At 37.3% G+C, this 18,054-nt stretch overlaps 1 protein-coding gene across 1 annotated transcript in view; it reads right to left on the reverse strand.

The window, feature by feature from the left end:
* Grm1 (glutamate receptor, metabotropic 1) overlaps positions 1-18,054 on the reverse strand; it is a 293,031-nt gene that overhangs the window by 98,748 nt on the left and 176,229 nt on the right.

Below are 18,054 nucleotides of genomic sequence, written 5' to 3' on the forward strand. Positions count from 1 at the left end.
TTAGTTAAAATCATATTTTTGTATATATATACATGTATTTATATATATGTATGGATGTATGTGTCCATAAGTATGTCCTTTAGATCTAACATCCACAATAAGCAAAAACATACAATATTTGGCCTTTCCATACTGGCTTATCTCACTTAACATGCTCTCTAATTCTATCCATTTTCCTTCAAATAATATGATTTTTTCTTTATGGTTGTATATTATTCCATTTTCAGACACAAAATATCTAACACCACCCCAAAGTAAAATTTACAGTGATGGGCATCCAATAAAAATCTATGTGGCTTGTAAATTTGTATAGAATCATAGGTAAAGAGATCCTAAAATAACTATCATAGTAAAGTGTCACATGAGCCCATCCTCACCTCACTGTGCAGAAACCTCAGAGAAATATTCCATATGCTCAACAGAAAACAAAACAAAACAAAAATAGAATCATGCTCTGAGATAATTCCATATAGCCCCAAATCCTATTGGTTCTAGAATTCTACCAGATTTAGATCATAGTTACCCAGTTGAGGCTCCAATTCTGGACGATTTGAGTAGAATTTGAAGCCTTGGATTTTGGCTTGACTAGGGTCAACACTAGCTCCACTGTGGTCAAAACAGAGATTGTTCAGTGTTCTCCTAACTCACCACTACAATTTCCATTACCATCTACCTACTATTCCAGCACCTTTGCCTTAACGAGTCTTAAAACTTGAGAGGAAGACTCTGCTGATAGACATTGGACTGGCAGCAAAAGCTATGCACATTTCTGTGAAAGAGAAAAAATATTCTTTGATAATGGCAGTATACGTCCTCACCCTCCGCTGATTTAATGTCACATGTGAGCACAGGACATACATAGAAGTAGGGCAGGAAGATATGTATCACAAAGAATATTGAGAGATGAGTGAGAGATTTATAAAATGAAAAGAGTATAACAAAACCTCTTGTTAGGTACAATTAACAACCACACAAAAGAAAAACATTAAAATAAAAGAGAAAGAATGATTCGTGTCTAGCTGTGAGGAGGTTATTCTTTTCTCCCTTCTTTTCTTCCTTCCTTCTCCTCCTTCTACATTTTGTGGGCCTGGCCTGATCTGCCTGCCTGTGATAGAATTCCCATGATAGGACAAGAGTGCACATCACTGTGTTCAGTTAATCAGTTAGTTGGGATCTCAAAGACTTTTTCTACCTTAACTGTTCTTGAACTGTGATCCAACCTGTACAAGTCCCCAGATAGGTAGGTTGAGTTATTCTTGGGAACTGGATGTATCTGGACAGTCTCTTGGGTTGTAGTGTTTGTGATAGCTAAGGTATAGCTCAACTGAATGCTGCCAGGCAATAAGAATATTTCTTTACGAGGAGGCTGCAATGCTTGGTAAGAAATGTACGCATTATCCTGCCCATGCAATTGTAACCCCTCTGTACAGTTTGTTCACAAATAAAATAAAATAAAATTTAAAAAAAAAGATAGGGAAATAAGAGTGTTTTTAAAATATATAAAAAAAGAATATTTCTTTAGCACTGTACAGAAGATAACTTTATGCATTGTGTAATTTGTAGCAGAAAAGAATGGAGGAAAGATTACAGGGAGGAAGCAAAAGGAAAGAGCGAGCTTTGTTTATGTTGTCAGGAAAGCCGGCCAGATTCAAGGGCAGGGGTAATTTTCTGATGCTACTTTCTTACATTCTGAGATGACAATGGGTTTTCAGGATCTCTTGTGGTTCTTTTTATTTTTTAAGATTTAACTTTCTGACTTGAACAAAAGGTCAAAGCACAGCAATTTGTGGCTTTCTGAAAGTGAATCCAATAGCTTTGTAATGTCATTAATGAATTCCCTTAACAAACCCAATATACGCCATCTATACTAACTTCCAATTTCTCCATCCAACTGTTTGAAGAAGGAAACTATCCTTAACTAGCCTATGGTCAATAGAGATATAGTTATTGAATTTGTCTTGAATATCTGAATTATTTCTGATTTTTCTCGCAACTTGGCTACATAAATTAGCATATACACACAGAGAGAAGTATAATAGGTAGATAAAATGGATATATTTAAAATCTTTTTATTAGTTTACATTAGTTATAGGAGAGGAGGGAATCTCACATGTTTACAATGTAAACATCCAATCCATATCACTCACTCCATTTAGAATCATAGAAAAAGAAGAGAACATGTTAAAAAGTTTTATGACACCTATGGAAATTTAGGAAAAATAAGTCTAGCTAATAAGCATTTTTAAAAATTCCCATACAGGGCTGGGAAGGTGGCTCAGTGGAAGAGTGCTTGCCTTGCATGCATGAGGCCCTGGGTTTGATTCCTCAGCACCACATAAGCAGAAAAAGCCAGAAGTGGTACTGTGGCTCAAATGGTAGAGCGCTAGCCTTGAGCTGAAGAGATGAGGGACAGTGCCCAGGCCCAGAGTTCAGGCCCCATGACAAAAAAAAAATTCCCATACAACCCATATATCTGAAGCCATAAAATTTAAATTAGAATTGAAAATAATTCATGTTTCTCAAAATACTTAGAGATTAAACTTCTAAGTAAATTCAGGTTTTTGAAAGCAGAAATAGTACTAAATGAATATAAATAAAAAATGCTACATATTAAAAATTATGGGACTCAGCTTAAAGGGGTTCTTTGGAGGACATTTATTGCCAGAAATGCCTATATCAGAAAAAGAAGAAAGCTAAAATAAGTGAGCTAAATATATAACTTAAGGAGCTATAGCTGGGTATCGTGGCACATGCCTGTAGTCACAGGACTTAGAAGGCTGTTTATGTCCTCCTGGGCTACACAGTGTAACCCTATCTCAAAAACAAGCCAAGGCTTGAACACGTGGCTTACTTAGCCTTAAAAAGAATCAATATCTTGGGGTTCATTTTGCTTAGCTCATCTTATGCAGTCATATGTACATAGCTTTTGGCCTTTTCTGTTTGTCTGGAAAGATTATTGCAAATAAGGGAAGTTATTGCAAATAAGGGAAACCATGGGACCTATGTTTCTTTGGGCCTGGCTTACTTCACTTAATAGAATTTTGTTGCTGTTGTGTTTAACGTACTCTGTGACTTTTTGGTTTCTTTTGTATGTTCTTCCCCCATGGTATAACCCCTGTAGTCACTGTATTTGATTCTGGTGCCCTGCATCTTGAATATACATTTTTCTAATTTGGGGAGGAGAAAGGAACAAAATGCTGAAATAAGGATGTAGCAATGAGATGTACAAGACACTACGTTGAAAATGAACTTTACAACTTGGGTGGGGGAGGGAGGAGTTTGGAAGTTATGGAAGGGAAGGGCTTGTAGGGAAAAACAAAGGAGGGGGTAACAATACTCGATAAGAAATGTACTCATTACCTTATTCATGTAATCCCTGTAATCCCTCTGTACAGTATCTTTACAACAAAAAAAAATTTAAAAAGCATCAACACAGTTTTCTGAGGTCAGATGAAAAATAAAGAAGGCACAAATCAATAAAATTTAGAATAAATTACAAACTATAAACTAAGTTATATATTAAAAGTGAAGTTGTAATTAAAATGGAAAGCTAAATGATAAGACACAGGCACTGGGGGCTTATGTCGGTAATCCTAGCTATTCAGGAGTCTGAAATGTTTCAGAGCCAGCGCTAGCAGGAAACTCATCCTTGAAATTATCCATCTGAAAACCAGAAGTGGCACTGTTCCTTAAGTGGTAGAGTGCTAGCCTTGAGTAAAAGAGCTCATGGACAGGTGCCAAGGCCAGAGTTCAGACCCCTTGATGGACAAAACAACAGCAACAAAAATTAAGTGATCAGTACCGTGAAATATTTGGTGTCAATAAGTCTTAATTCTAAGAAGAAAAGGCCAATTTCCTAGAGGACTTTCATTAGCAAACCTGACACAAGAAAGACTATAAGATCTGAATGATCATCTATTTAATTACCAATAAACTCAGCAGTTTAAAGTACACCTATTAAAGATACTCCATTTCAAGATAGATTTACAAGGGTTCAAAGAACAAATAATCATTCTCTCCTACAAATTCATCTAGAGGTGTTCTAAAGTAAGTATTCTCAAATTCAGTCAAAAAAAAGCTACCAAAACAATAAATGCAAGAGGATGATACAATGCAACAATATTGGCATAATATATACAAAGATTATTATATCTGGTTGACCTCATTAGAAAATAAAACTTAGAATCCTGTAATCTGCTGAAGCAGATTATTCTAATTTACCCAAAACAAGCATCCTTCTTTCCTCTCCTTTCTGAAATCTATTATTATTATTTAAAGTAAAATTTACATCACGTAGATCAACCATTGAAAACAAACAATAAAGTGGTATTTAGAACATCAAATATGTTGTATAACCACTACCTAATTCCAAAATTTTCATCACCACTAGCATAGATATTAAGTATTTATTCCCTGATATTACCTCCCTGTATTACCAATCTGCTTTCTGTCTCTATAGTTGTATCCATCCTGAATGTCTTACATGAAAATACTATGCCATAATATGTAGAATTTTGGATCTAGCTTCTCATACTTAGTCTAATGTTTTTAAGAAGTTGTCAGGTTTTTTTTAGAACTTACATGAAAATTTAATATTTACTTTCCTTCTCTTTTCTTTTTATTGGAGGGGGCAGCGGTGGGGTTTTAAGTCAGGGCCTCCAGTTTGGCTTTCTCATTCAGGGCTGGTGTTCTCCCACTTGAGCTATGCCGCCAACTTTTTGCTGCTTACTTTGGAGACAGAATCTCATGGAGAGAATCTCATGGACTTTTCTGTCTGGGCTAGCTTTGATCTGGGATCCTCCAAACCTCAGCCTCTTGTGTAGCTCTGATTAAAGGCCTGAGCGATGAAGCCCAGCTAGCAATTCATTGGCTTTCATAGCTGAATGTTGTTACATTATATATGCTACAATTCATCTACCCATGTAATTAGTGGTAGACTTTTGTTCTTTCTTGGCCAACAAGCCAATGGCTTCACAATTGAAACGAAGTCTCATTATTAGAACAAAACTTTCTCTTAAAACCTCTGAAGGTCTTATTTATTTCCCCCGAGACCAATGATTAGATCCTCTCTCTATGCTAATCAAATATAAGGAAAAATTGCCACACCATGATTTCACTTAATATTTATATAACACTAAAACGTTTGATTTCCCCCAGAGGAATGATATGCTTGTCATTAAACACATTAGTATCATTTCAGGTTGTTCATTGTCTTATGAAATTCTATATAAGAGCCTGCCAGTTTTTAGAATTTTTACCCCCAAGACTTTTTTTTTAAGACTTTTTAATCATTATGTATTTCTCTTTATTTTCACTAGCTTAGGTCATCAATGTCAGTTGAGTCAGGATTTTACAAGCTTATATTCAATCCCTTTCAGCAACATACTGTTAATAACTGTGCATATCAATTTTCTAGAGCCTTCCTTGTATCTAAACATGGAGTTCTTTCAGTTAGCACATTCAAAATGTAATCAAAATGTACTTCTCTGCTGACATATTGGTAGCATTGAAAGGAGTCAATTTTGCATACATTGTCACAAAATTCATTCAAGAACTTGAAATCCCTTTTTCATTTAAACAAGGATGTTTTGACTTCATTTAAAGGCAAAATTGTGACATTTCAGCAATCAATCTAACTTCCAAAATAGTAAGCAAGTGGATATGCTATTTTAAAGTAACATACTATTTAAATGCTAAATCCTTTTAAAGTAAAATATAGCTTGGTAAATAAAAAACACATTTATTTAGTTCTTCAATTTGGACCTTTTTGTATTTTGAATTTCCTTAGAAGGGACAATTTTTGGAAATTTAAGGGAAAGGAGAAGGCTACCAATGAATTTTTTTAAATAACTCAGATTTTAGAATTTTAAATATGTCAGATACATTAAATTCAATTCAAAAAAGAATTGATGAACTCAATGTTGATAGCCATGTCAAGACAGCAAACATAGATAAAGATGCATGTGACTACTTTTAATCACATAGGAAAGTATAATATTTGAATGACTTTGAGGTGTAGTAGTAGCAACATTTAGATTAGCTAAAAGACTGAACTAAACTTTAGATTAAAAAAAAATTCCTACCAACCCAGATGCCCCTCAGTAGATGAATGGATCAAGAAAATGTGATATATATGCATAATGGAATTCTATGCCTCCATCAGAAAGAATGACATTGCCCCATTTGTTAGAAAATGGAAAAAATTATATTAAGTGAAGTAAGCCAGGCCCAAAGAAACTTAGGTCCCATGGTTTCCCTTTTGCAATAACTAGTATGTCTGAGTCAAGCAGAAAAGGTCAGATAAGTTGATGTTAGGGAAATGAACCCTAAGATATGTATTCAAACGTTTTTTTTTCTTTCAGGTGATCGTTTCTAACACATTTATAAGATTATTTCTTTGTTGTTTGTATGTCCCTCCCCCATGGTATAACCCCTGCTTTCACTGTATTTGAGGTTGGTATAATTTGTGGAGGGGAAGGGGAAAAAAAAACAAATCATTTAAATAGGGACACAGGTGGATCCATTGTAACAATGAGATGAAAAAGTCTTTATGTGGAAAAACGAACTTTACAACTTTGGTGGGGGAGGAGAGGATTGGGTGGGGGGGGGAGGGATGGGAAGGGGAAACAAAGGAGGAGGCTACAATGCTTGATAAGAAATGTACTCGTTATCTTGCCCATGTAATTGTAACCCCTCTGTACAGTATTTTCACAACAAAAAAATTCCTATAGACTCTATCTTTATCAGTATAGATTTAATTCCTTACATGTTTAAAGCTGTGAAATAGTCAAGTATCTTTCTATGGACTTTTGAACAAAATAGACAAAGGTCTTGATCTCAAAATTGAACAGAATAGGCATAAAATGAATAATGGCAGCAACAAAATAGCAATGAGACATCTTCTAGACACCGTTCTAAGTAATTTGCACCATTCTAAGTGATTTACACTCATTCTACCCTTTAGTTCTTACAGAAACCTAAAGTAGGAATAGGAAGAACGGTCTATAGTGTACTGTGAATACTGCAAAATGAACTATAATTATATAAAGGGCAGAACCAAAGATGCTATTTATTGCTAAGCACAATATGAATCTATAGAAGGCTTTTATGGAAGGGAGTGAAGGTCTGATTAACATTAAGAAAAAATATTCTTCTGGCTGCTGAAGGAAAGATTGAAAGAAGAAAGGAGATGAACCAGAGGATTCATTGGAGGCTTCTGAATCATTCTGCACCACAGGTTAAGATGCTAAAGAGTCTGTGAAAGTAGGACACATGGATTAAAGACTCTGAGGCAGATTTAGAATGATATACAGTGCTATTGATGGGAAGGGCTAGATGTGAAGAATAAGGGAAGCAAGGAAAGAATAATCCATCATTTCCACTTCTATCAACAGGTGAATGGCAGTGATATTAACAGAGATGGGAAAAGTCAAGAGTTTGGTCTAAATAGTGAAGCCCCATCAAGAAGAAGCAGGAGGAATAGGAAGAGAAAGGAGAAGAGGAGGAGGAGGAGGAGGAGGAGGAGGAGAGGAAGAAAAGGAAGAGGGAGAGGAAGAAAGATGATAAGGAGAAGAAGAGGAGGAAGAAAGGAAAGAGGGAAGGGGGAGGAGGAAAGGGGAAGAAGAGGAAGAACAGAGAAGAGGAAGAGCTGGAGGAGATATAGAAGGAGAGGAGGAAGAGATTGGTCTGGAACATGGCAACTTTTCTTTTTTTTTTTTTTGGGTCCGGTCGTGGGGCCTGAACTCTGGGCCTGGGCGCTGTCCCTCAGCTCTTCAGCTCAAGGCTAGCACTCTACCACTTGAGCCACAGCACCACTTCCGGCTTTTTTCTTTTTGCTTATGTGGTGCTGAGGAATCGAACCCAGGGCCTCAGGCATGCAAGGCAAGCGCTCGACCATTGAGCCACCTTCCAGCCCACATGGCAACTTTTCTAAGTATACAGAGATGAAGATAGTTATACATAGAAATAATCCATTACTGCATTAAAGGAAATGTATTACTCAAATAGACATTTGTCTCAGTTAAACAGAAGTCTCTTCTTTCAAATTCTATGGTTCTTTAAAGGCGGTCAAGAGCAAAGTGAAATGAACGCCATGTATTGGATTTGTTCTCATGAACAGCCATGAATTGCCTGTGTTCAATCTCATTTGATTCTAAGGACTTAGCAATCACTGAGGAAAAAGCAAAGCAGCTGAATGTAACATTCTCACCATTATATGTCCTGGCATTCGTAGGACTTGATCTTTAAAACTTCTCTGTAGTGCTGCTGCAATCATTTTAGAATCTGGGGCCACAGAAAAGTCAAGCCATAGACCTATTTCTTACTATGCACATTTGTAAACAAAAATAGCTGAACTCACTCAAGAGAGAAGGACATCTTTGGATGTGCCATTGTTCATGTTCACCAGTAAATCAGTGTCTTCACATTGATACTATTATTATTTTAAACCCTTATCTCCTTATCTGCTAGCAAGAAGAAGTTAGATGTGGGCCTGTGAACTTCAATGGTATATACCCAGCGCCCCAGTCCTGGCAGCCCCAGGCTCTTATCATCTGAGTAGTGATCTTCCTTATTCTTCTGCCTGCAAGAGCAGGCCCTGAACACTGCAAAGGCATAGACTCAGAACACCTCCAAGGAGCAAATGTTGAATTCTCAAAACTGCAGCATATGAAATCAATTTTGAGCTTCTAGGAATTGTGGAAGGAAATAGTATTGAGGAACGAGAAGTCTCTGTACCGATCACATGCGCATTATAGATGACTCATGGACCAGAGACACTCCAATTCCCAGTGCTGTGTTTTGGTACAGCTTAGGTGATCTGTACCTAACTTCCAATTTGTAAAAGTAGAAGAGCCTATAGGCCTCATATCTTTGCTGAGTTGTCCTTGAGCAGTGAGGTCCTGGAACTATATCAGTTTCTGTCACACAGACAGAGAACAATACACCATAATGAGCCGGAGAAAAGATATGAACTGTCCTCAGGTGCATTTCCCATTGTGTCCTTCCACTGTCCCAACATAATTGTTGACCACATTTGAATCTTCTCCGTGCAGGGGTCTACAGTCCCCAGAAGCAGCTTCCACAGTGACTCTCTAACGGTTATCCAAAGGCCTCATCTACATCTCATTACAGGTGTAGTTTTATGTACAGTCTTCTCCTCAAATCGCCATCTTTTCTTTAAAGACATCTTATTAGCTAAATCACTCTGTTCCCTCTCTTTGTTCTTGGGAAAGCCTTCCCATTTCTCAGAACTCTCCACAATTATGTATTAAAAATTAGCATGCTGAATATAGTCTAGCTTCCAGGGGTTCAAGGTCAGTGGACAGCCTGGTTAAGCTGCCCATCCCAGCCTCTCTAGGGTATGCTATCACCTTTGAATTTGTTTGCTTCAAATAAATTTTGTTCTGTTAAGACTCTTCAGATCTGTCTCCTGAATTTTTCCTTCAGGGAGACCAAGAATTTGCCATTTGTCTTCAGTGGTCTTTCTACTATGAATTTATTTGTGAATTGATTTACGTTAGAGAAAGGTAAACAAAAACTGGGTTACATTATGTGGAAGTTGGAATGAAAATTTTAGAGTACTGGTCCTAAGTGATGTCACACTCTCCTTTACATAAGGGTTACCAGAAAAAAATCTGAGATAACCTAAATTTAATGACAAGGGATGGAGGATGGAAGGGAGGAGATAGAATGGAAATGGATCACCTGATAGCTTTGGGTCAAAGATTAGTTCTCATTCTTGAATACATAATGAACCCTTGACATCTCCCATCACAGATGACCACCAGCCTCAACTCTGCTCTCTTTGCAGATGAACTTCCCAGGCCACTGATCTCAGCCAGATGCAAGAGGCACTCCCTTATAGATTGCTGTCCTATCTCATTCTTACCCATGTGAACATCTTTCCTTCCCCCAATTCTCAGGGTTTTTTCCATAGGTCAAATGTGACTTGTAATAACTTCTTCCCGCCTACCAGAAAGCTTTTTGTCTGTGCTAATGTATTCAATAATGATGACACTGACCCCTAACTATTGAGAGCTGGCCAAAACAATGCAAAGTCTGGCTTTGATTAGAATAAAATGTGTAAGGTGTGGGTGTTACTTTGACTAGCTGAAGTACAACCTACACAGCACATACATCCTAAGTATAACTTGGCTAGCTTTTTAACAATCATTGTATTATTTGTAAGTAATTGGACAAAGGAGTTGCCATTTAACAAAGCAGTTTATGAATCAATGCCACCGCTCTCAACATTCTCATCCATCCTGTCCCTCCCCTCTCTTTCCTTCAACTCTCCTTAACTTTGTAAGATAAACACTGGATTCTTGACTGAATTCTCTCCCTATCCTCTGCTTTGTTTGTCTACCCCTGAGGTCATCAGATGCCTTTTCTACTGCTACCTGACCTCACTCATGGTAACTATGGGAACCTGTCTCGGGAACAGGTCTTTTTTACTACCTGGCACATGTAATGTTCTATATAACCTTTCATTTCAGAGAACCCTCAGTCTCAAGAGTTTTGATTTAATACTGCCATGACCCAAGACTCTGGTAGATGAATTGATTTTCCTAAAATCACTAGTGCTGAATAAAGAATGAGAACCAATTCATTTGATGCTTATTCTTCCATTCCTTTCACTGTACTGGTGAAATGACCATCAGTAGCAAATGTAAGAGAGTATTTAAGGCAAGGTTAGGCTGATAACATTAATATAACAAAAATAATTAGAAATAATTGATACTCAGATTTTCTGGATATCTTATGTATAAGGTGAAATTAAAATTCACTTCTATAAACCAAGTCATTCTACCTATCTCTTAGGTGTTTCAAGGTGATATTCTTTGAATGTTCTTAGAAAACAGCTTAAGAAGATTGATTTCTACTGAAAATGGCTCATAATTCTGAACAATACTTATTTCCATGTAATTTGGAAAATACTTTCATGTTAGTGAAATTAAAAATATTCCAATAGAAGAATATAGAATTGTTTTTAAAGGAACACAGTTTATTTGCCATTATTTTCTACAAGTTTTCACTTTCTCAAATGACATCTTGTTGCTGTTCTTATATTTGGTTTCTCTTTAGTTGAGTAGAAAAAAGAAGGCCTCATATGCATATCTTAAGCAACTCAAAGGCTACGTGACACATCCTTATTGTAGTTCCATAAAGTAAAAGAGACTTGATTTGCTCCAACAAGAGAAAGATTGCAGAGACTGACTCTGTAATACATGTTTTATTCCTATGCATCTGTATAGTCATATATTATTGAAGAACATTTTAACAAAAGAGAAAAGATTGAATTCCATTACCAGGAACACACAACAGACACTGTCAGGGCTCTAACATTCAAATCCAAAGGAAGGCAGATTTGTCCATAGTCTCCTCATAATTGCCTTTTCATGCAGCTACTTGTAATAACCCTCTAATAATTATCCATCTGGGAAAAAAAGAACAAACTTGAAAAAAATTGAATCTGCTGCTTTGTACCACTTTGCAGCCTCCTGTAAAGGAGACATTCTGCATTTCCCCTCCATTTATAAAAGGAACCCTTTCTGAGTTTTCATCATAAGAAATCAAAAGAGGGACCATGTGACTAACCATTAAAAATCTATAGAATGGTACATCTAAAGCCCTAGGCAACCCTTCAATCTTGTAAGAGTGAGAACCAGCTATGTGGGTGTTCTTTTCTTTGCCAGCATTGCCAGATTTTAAAGCACTTATCTGGGGTTTTAGGCACAGGGAACAGTATCCCCTTCTAAAGTTACCTAAGGTATCATCATAGACCCTTTTGTAGTAGTTTTGCTTTATTTTCGAGGCATATCTTCAACAGACATAAATAAATTTCAGCGTTTCTTCCCCTCTTCTGCTAGACCAGGTCCCTTCATGAAGGCAGGCCCAAGTCTTTGTCCTGACTCAAGTTTCTTCATCCTAGCAAGTCTTTTTGGAGGAAACCTCATACTGTGTTCACAGGCTGCTCAGACTAGATTCACCAAATGCTTTCACTATTCAAATCTCAGAGGGCCAAGGAAAGGAGGGCATTATATTTTAGATTTAGCTCTCAAATACCTTCTTATATAGACAGCCTGTTTGAGTCCTTTAGCTCTAGGCCAAGCTTAACAACTGTTCTATGGAAAAGACCTGCCTTCTGCCCCTGAAGTATTTTGTGTTTTCCTTTCATCTCAAGTACCCAGTGACTCAATGAATCTATCTGATCTCTGTGATAGCCATGCTAGCTTTAAATTGCTGTAAAAAATATTTGAAGTAAATCAACTTATGAAAAAGAAAGGCATATTTAGGTTCACAGGTTTGGAAGTTTCAGACCATGATTGGTGGGTCAATTAATTTGGGAATGATAGCCAAAGCTCAAGAGAAGAGTGGGAGAATAGAGTGAAGAAAACTTCTCCTCAATGACGAACTTCCTCCAACCACCCCTTCCTTCTATAGGCTCCATCACCTCCCCAAACTGTCGTAGGCTGGAGATCATGTCAACCCACGGGCCAGGGGAGATTAAGGTATGGGTCTTCAAAGCCTTCAGGATCTTTCTAATGCTTGTCTTAGAACCATGTCCATATTCCTTCACAAGGCTTTCATAAGACTCCATTTCCCATCACAAGTGATGTTTCTAATTATTCTTTCTGAAGGTTTTTTTTTCTTTTCTCCTCAATAACAATCTTCATAACTCCTTTTTCATAATACAAAGTGCTCTAAGTGTGATCCATCATCTTCTATTAACCTTGTTTTGTTCTTCACTTTGTCAAAATATTTTGTAATATTCTCATGGTAACTGAGAAGCTATTGGAGTTATTCATTCATGTATAATGTTCCTTGTTTCTACCACTCAGAACCTTTACAAAACTCACTTTCTCACAGTCTAAAAGTTACCCAGAAACAAGGATAACTTTTGTTTCTCACAAAGTAAATAACTGTTCTCAAACATAAAACATGGATAATGTGTACTGGGTTTAAACCTATAAAATAAAATTCATTTCAAGCTGGAAGTCTATGATATTAATGCAGTAAGGGAAAATGGTATTATTTTACATTTTTGTGCCAGTACAAGAGATTCTTACACTCTTGCTAAGCTTGCTTGCTCAAGTCTGGCACTCTGCCACTCAAGCCGTGCCTCAACTTTGAACTGGCTGACTAGAGATGGAGTCTAGAAGACTTTTCCAACTCAGCTGGCTTCAAACTGAGACTTGCTGATGTCAGCTTCCTGAGTAGCTTGGTTTATAGGCATGAGCTACCAGTGCCAGTAAGTAATATTTTTTTATTTTTAAAGAATGAGCCAAAAATCTCCAGGCACTCTTTGGTGATATGTTTCTAGAAAGATGGACTTTCTTGAACCCTCTCAATGTACAAATATCCAAATATCCAAATGCTACTTTACATATCCATATTTATATATCATTTTCCAAATGCATCTGAACAAAACTGCAAGAATTCATGAAGTAAGATATTTGTGATAGGGTCTTATTTTGCAGCCTAGACTGCCCTTTAACTTGCCTTCTCCTGATTCCCCATCCTGAAGTCTGAAGTGGCAGGCATGTTGTCACAAGTCTGGTTAATACTATCAAACTTTAGACATCAGAAATCATGCCTTAGTTGTTCCTTGAAGATGCATTCCCTTTACGAATGTTTTAGCCTATCAGTCATAAGATGGCGGTATATGCAGATTGTGACACTCAATTGAGAATTTTCTTTTAGGAGACTGTATTTCCACACAGAGAAAATTGGGTGGCTCAGTTTGGGCAGCTGCTCTTCATTCTTTCCTATGAATAAGACAAGCAATTTTCAAGGTGACAAATAGCCTACATTTAGGAAACTGTAATGTTATGCTTACAAAACTTAATGACAGGCAAAACTGTGAGAATTAGAAAATACGTTTGACTGAGACACACGTTCAAAAGACTGCCTGCCTATCAGAAGCCATTCTGAACTCCCAGTCACCCTCCCATCTACAGGGTTCCCTGAGCGCCTTCTTTGTCTCCTTTCCCACCAGCTTCCTCCTCTGTTCCCACCCCCAACAGCTTTCCAACAGACTTTTCTAAACCATAGTAGTCCTTCCGACCTCATTACTCACAGTCTGGTTCTAGGCTGTATGCCAGAGAACCCTGGCATATTCTCAAATGGGTATCACTAGAGTCATTTATTTTATTTAGAAAAAAATAGTGGGTACATATTAAAATTCACCAATTAGAGGAACTCATAATTCTGTTCTTTTACAAAATAGTGTTCATGAAACAGAGTTGTAAGTTCAATCTTCATGTGGCTTAGGATAATTAAATTTTTCCTGAACTAAGACTATGACCCTTTAGTCCAGGTATTACAAAGGAGATGTTGGAAAGAGAACCTACAAAAGATCCTAACTTCTGTGCCAGGTTCAGAGAGCAACACATCCTTTACTTGTGCTTTTTTTTCTGCCATATATTCACCCAAAAATTAATTAGGGAGAAAAGTCATTGGAAAGCCACATTATTTCCAATATTGTTCTTAACGCAGAAGGTTCTTCTGTTTGAGATGAATAAAGTTTCCGTGAAGGATTTAAAGATATTGAACCAGGGCTGGTAAGGTGGCTCAGTGGGAGAGTGCTTGCCTTACATGCATGAGGCCCTGGGTTCGATTCCTCAGCACCACATAAGCAGAAAAAGCTGGAAGTGGTGCTGTGGCTCAAGTGGTAGAGCAGTAGCCTTGAGCTGAAGAGCTGAGGGACAGTGCCCAGGCCCAGAGTTCAGGCCTCACAACCGACAAAAAAAAAAAAAGATATTGACCTGGTAAAACATTGCTATGGTATCCTGTATTATTTTAGTTTCAGAATATTCTGTGAGCCCATGATATCATTTTCACAAAGAACATACAAAAAGAAAATGTTTAATCCTGACTCTCTTGTTACAAAAAAATTTCAATAACTGCTACTATTGTCCTTCTCTCTCTTCCCCCGCCCCTCTCTCATTTATAATTCTTGAAAAGATGCTGTGGGTTGGACATGAAGTAGCCCTAAGATGGCGTATGCTTGAAGGTTCGGCCCACAGCTGGTGTTTGCAATCACTGTGAGGTTTTTGGATATGAAGGCCCTGACCTAGTCAATGTATTCATCCACTGATAGATTCAGAATAGGATGGTATTATGAAGAGGTAGCAGGTCAGGTCTAGTTGGAGGAAGTAGTTCCTGGGGTATATACCATGAGGTAACTCTGTTCCTGCCATCCAGTTCTGGAACCATGATACTTTTGCTTCACTCAGGCCCATATAAAGCAAGCTAACCATGGGCTAAAGACAGGAGCCAAAATAAATCTTTATTTATTGTTGTTAAATACCTTTTGTATGATTGGGAATGAAAATGAAGCATAACTGCTAGTCATAGTATTTCTTATCTACCTGTTAATACATTTCAGAATGCTTTTATTACTATCTACATGAGAATGGCTATACAGTACAGTTCACAGCCTAGCCTGCCTATCTAGAACATTATTTTCCAACTTATTTGCAGCCATTTGTCAGTTGGCTACTTCAGAATGGGTGAACGCTACATTTGTTTGAGCACTATAGCTTTACTCTATGTAAAGAATTAACACCTACCTAGAAATGTACTACTATTAAGAAATGTACTACATTATTAAAAACTTTATGTAGCAGAACCACTGAATTATTTTTGTGAAATAATGCAGCAATATTGGCTAGAAATCATGGACGATAAACTATGTTATGACCAGCTTGAATTTTAATTGGTATTGGTCAGATGTGTGTGTGTGTGTGTGTATGTGTGTGTATACATACATACACACATACACACACACACACACACACACACACACACACACACATATATATATATATATATACTTTGAGAGTAAATAAGAAAAATTAATTTAGGGCTGGGAAGGTGACTCAGTGGTAGAGGGCTTGCCTTGCATACATGAAGCCCTAGGTTCAATTCCTCAACATCACATTGGCAAAAAAAGCCAGATGTGGCACTGTGGCTCAAGTGGTAGAGTACTAGCCTTGAGCTAAAGAGCTGAGGGACAGCGCCCAGGCCCAGAGTTCAGGACCCATGATCAACAAAAAACAAAAACAAAAAAACTTACTTTGGAAAATTATGAAAAATTTTTTCTTCATTTTTCTTTTGTTATTGTCAAAGTGATGTACAGAGGGGTTTCAGTTACATAAGTAAGATAATGAGTATGATTCTTGTCAACCTTGTTGTTGGCACACCGATTCTAGTGGGCAGTATGATCATAATCCCCAATGTTAAAGACATTATCTATTTAATGTGTTTAATAAATTATATAATTCAAAAATAAGAAATTTTCATATTTCATCTTGTAAAATAAAATCCTTTATTATTATTGAATGGTAGCTACTATTTGCCGACTCAGTTCTCAATCCACCTTGATTGAAATCTCAGTTGTTATTTCTTTTTTTTTTTAATTGTGAAAATACTGTACAGAGGAGTTACAATTACCTGGGCAAGGCAATGAGTACATTTCTTATTAAGCATTGTTGCCTCCTCCTTTGTTTCCCCTACCATTCATTCCCATCTCCCCCACCACCACTCCCCAACTTCCCACCAAAGTTGTAAAGTTCGTTTTTTGACATAACGACTTGTACATCTCATTGTTGCAATTGGTCCATCTGTATCCCTATTTAGACAATTTGTTTTTGCCCTTCCCCTCCACAAATTATACCAACATCAAATACAGTATAAGCAGGGGTTATACCATAGGGGAGGGACATACAAAGCAACAAAGAAATCATCTTATAAATATGTTAGAAACAATCACAAGAAAGAAAAAAAATTGAATACTTATCTTGGGGTTCATTTCACCTAACACCAACTTATCTAACCTTTTCTGCTTGTCTTAGACATATACTAGTTATTGCAAATATGGAAACCATGGGACCTATGTTTCTTTGGGCCTGGCTTACTTCACTTAATATTTTTTCCCAGTCTTTCCATTTCCTAACAAATGGGGCAATCTCATTCTTTCTGATGGAGGCATAGAATTCCATTGTGTATATATACCACATTTTCTTCATCTATTCATCTACTGAGGGGCATCTGGGTTGCTTCCATATCTTAACCACCTCACCCCAGTTAGAATGGCTATAATCAAGAACTCTAATAACAACAGATGCTGGAGGGGATGTGGACAGAAGGGAACCCTACTGCATTGTTGGTGGGAGTGTAAACTTGTTCAACCACTTTGGAAAGCAATATGGAGGTTCCCCAAAAGACTCCACATAGAGCTCCCCTATGACCCAGCAATCCAACTTTTGGGCATTTTCCCAAATGATCACAAACAAGACCACACTAAAGCTGCCAGCACAACTATATTTATTGCAGCATTATTTACCATAGCTAAGATATGGTATCAGTTGTTATTTCTTAGCTTGCCTACCCTCTCATAGTTCATTAAGAGATGTAGTTAAAGTACTCACAAAAAAGCATATACTCAATAATGAACTCATTGTTGAATCATAATCTCTATGCTATTCATTTGGAATAATATTGCAAGAAGATGTCTATGTCTATACTCAGGTTATAAAGTGTATTCTATGTTTTTGGTAATGTTTCTAGGTGAATCTCAATTTGTTCCACCTCCAAAAGAACATCCTCACTGATTTTTCGCTCAGGGTAGTTATTCAATAGAAATGTAAGGGATTTGGTTTTTGGTGCTGGAAATAACATATGTTCAGTGTTCCACTGTGATGTTTTACCATGTTTGTGCCCATTGAGTATCACTTATTCTTTATTTTATTTTTATTTTTTTGGGTCCGGTCGTGGGGCCTGAACTCTGGGCCTGGGCGCTGTCCCTCTTCAGCTCAAGGCTAGTGCTCTACCACTTGAGCCACAACACCACTTCTGACTTTTTTCTTTTTGCTTATGTGTTGCTGAGGAATCAAACCCAGGGCCTCAGGCATTCAAGGTAAGCGCTCTACCACTGAGCCACCTTCCCAGCCCAAGTATCATTTATTCTTTCAAGTAAACTTACTTAGAACTTAATTCAGAGGTTGTATGTAATCTCACCAAGCTCTGACATTCACAGGCTGTGATGGC

The sequence above is a fragment of the Dipodomys ordii genome, unplaced genomic scaffold (genome assembly GCF_000151885.1).
Source record: "Dipodomys ordii isolate 6190 unplaced genomic scaffold, Dord_2.0 Scaffold98, whole genome shotgun sequence".
NCBI classification, from domain to species: Eukaryota; Metazoa; Chordata; class Mammalia; order Rodentia; family Heteromyidae; genus Dipodomys; species Dipodomys ordii.